We start from the raw sequence: 7,500 nt of genomic DNA on the forward strand, positions 1-7,500 counted from the left end.
AACCCCAGACGAAGTCAAGAACCCAGAAAATCAAGTGGTGGAAGCTAAAAGAAGCGCAGAGCAGAGATTATTTTACAGATAACGTTAGAGAGACCCTAGAAAGACGTAGACAGGAAGAGACGTGTGACTGGGAAACAATCGCAGAAGACATGCGGGATCTGGGAGAGAAAGTTTGTGGCAAAACCTCCGGAATGGCAAAGGCTGGAAAGGAGACGTGGTGGTGGTGTGATGAAGTCCAGAGAAGAATTAGTGAGAAGAAGGTAGCAAAGGAGAAACTCTTTGAAGATCCATCTGAAGAGAACAAAGCTTACTACAAAACAACAAAGAAGGAAGCTAAAAGAGCTGTAGCAACCGCAAAGGCAAGAGCATATAACCAACTCTACGAAGACCTTGATACAACAGAAGGTACGAAAAAGGTACTTAGAATTGCTAAACAAAGGGACAAAAACTCGAAAGACATCTATCAGACAAAATGGATAAAGAACGATGAGGGGAATGTGTTAACAAATGATGAGGATATTCTGGAAAGGTGGCGGTTGTATTTTATGAAGCTCATGAATGAAGAAAATCCTAGGGAAGCACGTGAGGAGGAACAGGTGGGGAATCCTGGTGAGGTGGAAGCCATCACTGAAGATGAGGTGAGAAGAGCGCTAAGGAAGATGAAGGATGGAAAAGCAGTGGGACCAGATAGTTTACCAATTGAAGCATGGAAGTGCCTTGGTGAAGGAGTAACTTTCCTGTGCTCAATGCTCAACAAGATTTTCGATGAAGAAAAGATCCCAGAGTCGTGGCGGAAGAGCATACTCGTCCCTATCTATAAGAACAAAGGTGATATCATGGCCTGTGGTAACTACCGAGGCATAAAACTCATGAGCCACAGCATGAAATTATTTGAACGTATGATTGAGCACCGACTAAGGGGTGTGGTGAACATCAGTGAAGAGCAGTTTGGATTCATGGAGGGGAAATCCACTACAGATGCCATTTTCGCGCTGAAGCAAGTGCAGGAGAGATACAGAGAAGGTCACAAAGAGCTGCATGGAGTATTCATCGATCTGGAGAAAGCACACGACAGGGTGCCACGGGAGATGTTGTGGTGTATGAGAAAGAAGAACGTCCCAGAGAAGTACATCCGTGTTGTGCAAGACATGTACAAGGAAAGTGAGACAGTGGTGAGGTGCGTGGCAGGGACAACAGAGCCGTTCATGGTGGAAGTAGGGTTGCACCAGGTGTCGGCACTGAGCCCGTTCGTGTTTGCGATCATTATGGATACCCTGACAGACGACATTAGGAAGGAGGCCCCATGGAGCATGATGTTTGCTGATGATGTAGTACTTTGTTCCGAAGAGAAGGCAGACCTGGAAGTGGACCTGGAGAGGTAGCACAATGGATTGGAGAAGAGAGGAATGAAAGTGTCAAGAGCAAAGACAGAGTACATGTGTTTAAATGGAAGGCAAGGAGGGAGCGTACTGATGGACGACCAACAGCTGCCCAGAAGTAACAGAATTCAAGTATCTTGGTAGTCTGCTACAATCGGATGGAGGTGTCGACAAGGAGATCAGCAGAAGGATCCAATCAGGCTGGAATAATTGGAAAAGAATGTCTGGGGTGATGTGCGACAAAAGGATACCCATAAAAGTGAAGAGAAAAATACACCAAACCGTGATCCAGCCAGCAATGCTGTATGGGTTAGAAACAGTCCCTCAAACCAAAAAGTTAACGAAGAGATTGGAGGTGGCTGAGATGAAAATGTGTAGATGGGCGTGTGGTCTTACTATGAAAGACAGAGTAAGAAATGAGGACATCCGGGAAAGAATGGGAGTAACAAATGTCGGGGTGAGAAGCAGAAGAGCGAGATTGAGGTGGTATGGGATGTTAAGAGAAGAGAGGAGAATTACGTGGGACAGAGAATGCTTACTCTGGAACCACCGGGAAGAAGAGGAAGAGTACGTCCGAAGCAACGGTGGATGGACGACATCAAGGCAGAGATGCAGTCCATTGGCGCAAAAGAGACTGACACTCAGGACAGAAGGACTTGGAAGAAGTTCGTATCCGCCGCAGCGACCCCATACTAAATGGGAAAAGCTCGAAGAAGAAGAAGAAGTTACTGTGATTAATGTTATTGTTATTCTATTATTATCATTTTTATCATCATTACATACCAGCTGTATATATTTTCTCCTACAAAAAATGCAAATGCAACCGAGTCGAGAGGAAAAGCATCCAACAGAATAGAACCTGAAAGGAAATGAACCCAGTTTACAAGACTATAAATTCTCGTGAAAAAGTCGGTAGAGTAGTAAGCTGGACATTGTGTTAAAGGTGAATCGGCGCACGGTTTCTATTTCGTCTATTTTAATGGGTGTTTGTTTTTATTGCTATTTCTGTTTTGTGTGACGCTTGTTGGTATTAGGTCATTTTATTGATGGCAGTGGTTATGGCTATTATCATTGTGATAATAACTGTGGGAAGAAGAATAACGATAAGACCGTGTTAATGATCATAATTACGATGATGTCAGTGAGAGTATGAATGAAAATGAAAATGTTGCAACCAGTATATTTAGTATTTGTGTTTCGTCCGTCTGTCTGCCGGTACATTACCCTCATATTCTAAGCATAAAACATATTCATGTAAGGGTATATTTCAAGTCTCTTTACTTTGATGCAAGGCAAACATGGGATCATATTCCATGTAATTTTTACTATCATTATCATTATTATTAATATAGTTATTAACATTATAATCGTTATTATCATGAGGATTATTATTATTATCATTATAATTATAATCCAAATTATTATCATTATTATCATTAGTAGTTGTTGCAATAGTAGTAGTAGCAATAGCAGCAGTAATAGTAGCAGTAGCACTATTATTATCATTAATATATTATTATTCTCATCATCATAATTATCATTATCATTCTTCTAGGCAAGTACACTGCACTGACGTAGTTAGATCGTCATTTTGTGCACATTTATTATTTACACCACTAGCCTAGGATGGGAGGTTAAACAGAGAGCTAGGAGGAAGAGAGAAAGAAGAGAAGGGGAGAGGGAGAAAGGAAGGGGATGTTGGCTAAAACGAAAAAGGGAGATGGGGAAGGGTAAGCAGAGGGGACTTCAACAGGAAAAGGGGATGGGGGAGGAGAAAAGGAAGGGACTTAAACAGGGGATGGGGAAAGAGAAAGTTGAGGTGAAGGGAAAGGGGGCTTAAGAAGAGGATGAGGGGATGGCAGTAGGAGGGAAGGGCGTCAAGGAGCGAAGGAGGTGGTGGAGGTTAAAGAGGAAGAGGAGGCAAGTGGGAGGAGGCAGATGTAGGGCTCCAAGTGGAAGGGAGGAGTGAATTTAGGAAGATTTAGGAGAGAGACGAGGTTGGAGGTCGGGAAAGGGAAAGGTTGAGGGAGAGGGAAAAGAAGGCGAAACATAGAAGGAAGAGGTTGAAAGAAGGAGAGAGAAGTACCTCTATTCCGTGGAATTTCCATGGATCCCGTTAGTTATCATTATTATCAAATACGTCAAACGCTTTGTGTAATTCCCTTTGTGTAATTCTGTTTTTACAGAACTAAAACGTTTTTCTTAAGTTATACACATTAATAATCTAGGATTTACCTCTGCAATATATACGTACCAAAGATAGTTTTAGAATTTTTGGTACTAAACTAAATGTCGTATTTTGCATAATTTATGAAATAACGTCATTGTAATTAACTGTATCTGTATCTTGCTGTTTATTGACTGTTAGATGCGTTTGACTGTTTGCTTTTTCACACACACACAACACACACACACACACACACACACACACACACACACACACACACACACACACACACACACACACACACACACACACACACACACACGCACACGTATATTTATACAAAGATAGATATATAAATAGATAGATAGATAGATAGATAGATAGATAGACAGATATATATACAGATAGATATACATATAGACATACATGTATGCGCACACACACACACACGCGTGCGCGTATATTTATGCAAATGTATATAGATAGAAAGATAGAAAGATAGAAAGATAGACAGATGAATAGATAGATAGATAGACAGACATACAGGTAGGTAGATAGATAAATAGATGTACAGATAGATATAGATATATACATACATATATGCACACACACACACACACATACACACACACACACACACACACACACACACACACACACGCACGCACGCACGCACGCACGCACGCACACACACACACACACACACACACACACACACACACACACACACACACACACACACACATACACACACACAAACACACACATACATACACACACACACAGATATATATATATTATATATATATATATATATATATATATATATATATATATATATATATATATATATATATATATATATGGGGCCGCGGTGGCCGAATGGCTGGAGCGTCGGACTCAAGGCTGTCACGACGGTAATCTGAGTTCGAGGGTTCGAGTCACCGGCCGGCGCGTTGTTTCCTTTGGGCAAGGAACTTCACCTCAATTGCCTGCCTAGCCACTGGGTGGCCAAGCCAGCTCAAGTCAGTGCCGGGTAAATAGAGATGGTGACTCGATAAAAACACCGGGCGGAAGGCAATGGCAAACCACCGCTCTAAATTGCTAAGAATAAAAAAATCATGGAAGCCCATGATCGTCAAGGCCGCGGTGGCCGAATGGTTAGAGCGTCGGACTGTCACGACGGCAATCTGAATTCGAGGGTTCGAGTCACCGACCGCCGCGTTGTTCCCTTGGGCAAGGAACTTCACCTTGATTGCCTACCTAGCCACTGGGTGGCCAAGCCAGCCCAAGTCAAGTGCTGGTCCCAAGCCCGGATAAATAGAGAGAATGATTACCTAAAAGGTACCACCGGCACTCTCCGTGGAAAGGAACTGGGGACCCTACCACGTACTCACTCCCAGAGCATCACAACATGAAAACTACAATTAAGTATCATGCTGTGACCACGGCGGCTCAGACATGAACCTACCGTTAAAAAAAAAAAAAAAAAAAAATATATATATATATATATATACATACATATATACATACATACATACATACATACATACATACACATACATTATTTATTTTATTTTTAATTTTATTTTTACTCGACAACCGAACGCATAAATAAACCAGCGAATAAATACAAACCCGCGCAAGCTAATCCCTCGCGCGCACAATCATTTTCAACCATAATATAAAAACCTGCAGCCTATAACAGCGCCAGCCTAAGCACGGCCGAGGCAAACTCTCGTTATGGGCCCAGGCTTATAAAAAGGTAAAGCACCAGATGCTCTTAAGTGGCCGTCGGTCTCACGTCAAAGGAGCAAGGATTTTCCCCTCTGGCGCGCGACTACGGAGGTGAGGGGAAGAGATACAGGGAGGGAGGGAGAGAGGAAGGAGGGGGAAGGGAGGGGGGAAGGGGGGTGAGAGGAAAGAGGGGGATGAGAGGGGGGAGAGATACAGGGAGGGAGGGAGAGAGGAAGGAGGGGGAAGAGAGGGGGGAAGGGGGATGAGAGGAAAGAGGAGGATGGGAGGGGGATGAGAAGAAAGAGGAGGATGGGAGGGGGAAGAGATACAGGGAGGGAGGGAGAGAAGAAGGAGGGGGAAGGGAGGGAGAAGAGATACAGGGAAGCGGGAAGGGAGGAAAGAAGAGGAAAGAAGGGAGAGAAGATGCAGGGAAGGAGGAAAGAGGGGGAAGGGATGAAGAAAGGAGGGAAGGGAGGAAAAGAGGAAAAAGGGGGAAGAGATACAGGGAGGGAGGAAGAGAGGAAAGAGGGGAAAGGGGGGAGAGAGGAAGCAGAGAGGTCGGGGAAGGTGGGTGGGGTTGATCGAAGGATTTTCCCCTCTCTTGCGTTTAAACAGCAAGAGGATGAGATATTAGTAGGTAGGAAGGGGAGGGTCGAAGGGGAAGGGGACGGAAGAGGGGTAAAGGAAGGGGAAAGTTGAAGGAGGAACGAAGGAGAGGAGGGAGGAAGGAGGAAAGAAGGAGAAGATGGAGGAAGGAGAAAATAAGAGAGAAGGGTGGAAGAGGGACTTTCCCCTCGTACGGTGACGGGAAGAAATACAAAGAGGAAGGAAGGAAGAGGAAGAGGGAGAAAGAAAGAGATAAAAGGAGAAAATAAAAACGTAAAGAGGAAAGGAGGATGGGAGGAGTGTGGAGAAAGCGTGGAGGAGGAAAAAAGGTGTGTGTGAGAGAAATACTTAAAGGAAGAAAGAAGAGGGAGATAAAAAGGAGAGAAAAGAAACAAATGAAGAAGAAGGAAGAAGAGGAACAAGTGAAGAAGAAGAAAGAGGAAAAGAAACAAATGAAGAAGAAGAAGGAGGAGGAGGAAAAGAAACAAATGAAGTAGAAGATGAAAGAGGAGGAAAAGTAACAAGTGAAGAAAGAGAAAGAGGAAAAGGAACAAGTGAAGAAGAAGAAGGAGGAGGAGGAAAAGAAACAAATGAAGAAAAAGGTGAAGGAGGAGGAAAAGAAACAAGTGAAGAAGAAGAAGAGGGTTTTTTTTTTCTCCCTTCGCCCCTGGAAGAACATGAAAGGAGAGGGAAGGACACAGAGAAAGGAAGAGAGGAAGGAGGATGGGGAAGGAGGATGGGGAAGGAGGAAGAAGGGAAGAGCAAAGCATTTCCCCTTCAGCGAGCTTACAGTAAGGGGCGATGAGGGGAAAGGCAACAAGGGGAAATAATGTGAGTGAGATTGGAGGACGGAGAGGAAGGGAGAAAGGAAGGAAGGAGACGAAGAAAAAAAAAGTAAAGAAGGAAAGAAAGAAAAATTAAGGAAACGGGAGAAAAGGAAAAGATGGAGGAGAGAAGGAGGGACACACACGCACACACACACACACACACACACACACACACACACACACACACACACACACACACACACACACACAATATATATATATAATATATATATATATATATATATATAATATATATATATATATATATATATATATATATTATATATATATATATTTTTTTTTTTTTTTTTTTTTTTTTTTTTTTTTTTTTCAATGTACCTGCAACGAATAAAGTTTTGATATCAACACATTAGCGAGTATCGTTCAGCATTTCCAGCCCAATATCAGTCGTCGAACGAAGTGGAAAAAGCCCATTGTCCTGAGCTACACCTGCGCACAATATAGTCCCAACGTATTGGAAGGCTTTTCAGTATTTTATTGTCGCAAATTGTCAGAATATTGGTGCTTCTGTTGCACTCTTTATGTTAGGGTGCAAATGGCCGCTGTAACTATGGCAGTGCTATGGAGGGAGTTTTGTGCAACAGCCCAAAATAGAAAGCGAATCGTATATTAAGGCTTGTCTTTTTTTTTTTACCTGTTTGTTTGTTTTGTGCTTAATGGTTCTATATTCATCCCTTGGTTTCTTCTTCTTCTTATTATTATTATCATTATTCTCTCTCTCTCTCTCTCTCTGTCTCTCTCTCTTACTTTCTTACTTCTTACT

The sequence above is a fragment of the Penaeus monodon genome, chromosome 17 (genome assembly GCF_015228065.2).
Source record: "Penaeus monodon isolate SGIC_2016 chromosome 17, NSTDA_Pmon_1, whole genome shotgun sequence".
NCBI classification, from domain to species: domain Eukaryota; kingdom Metazoa; phylum Arthropoda; class Malacostraca; order Decapoda; family Penaeidae; genus Penaeus; species Penaeus monodon.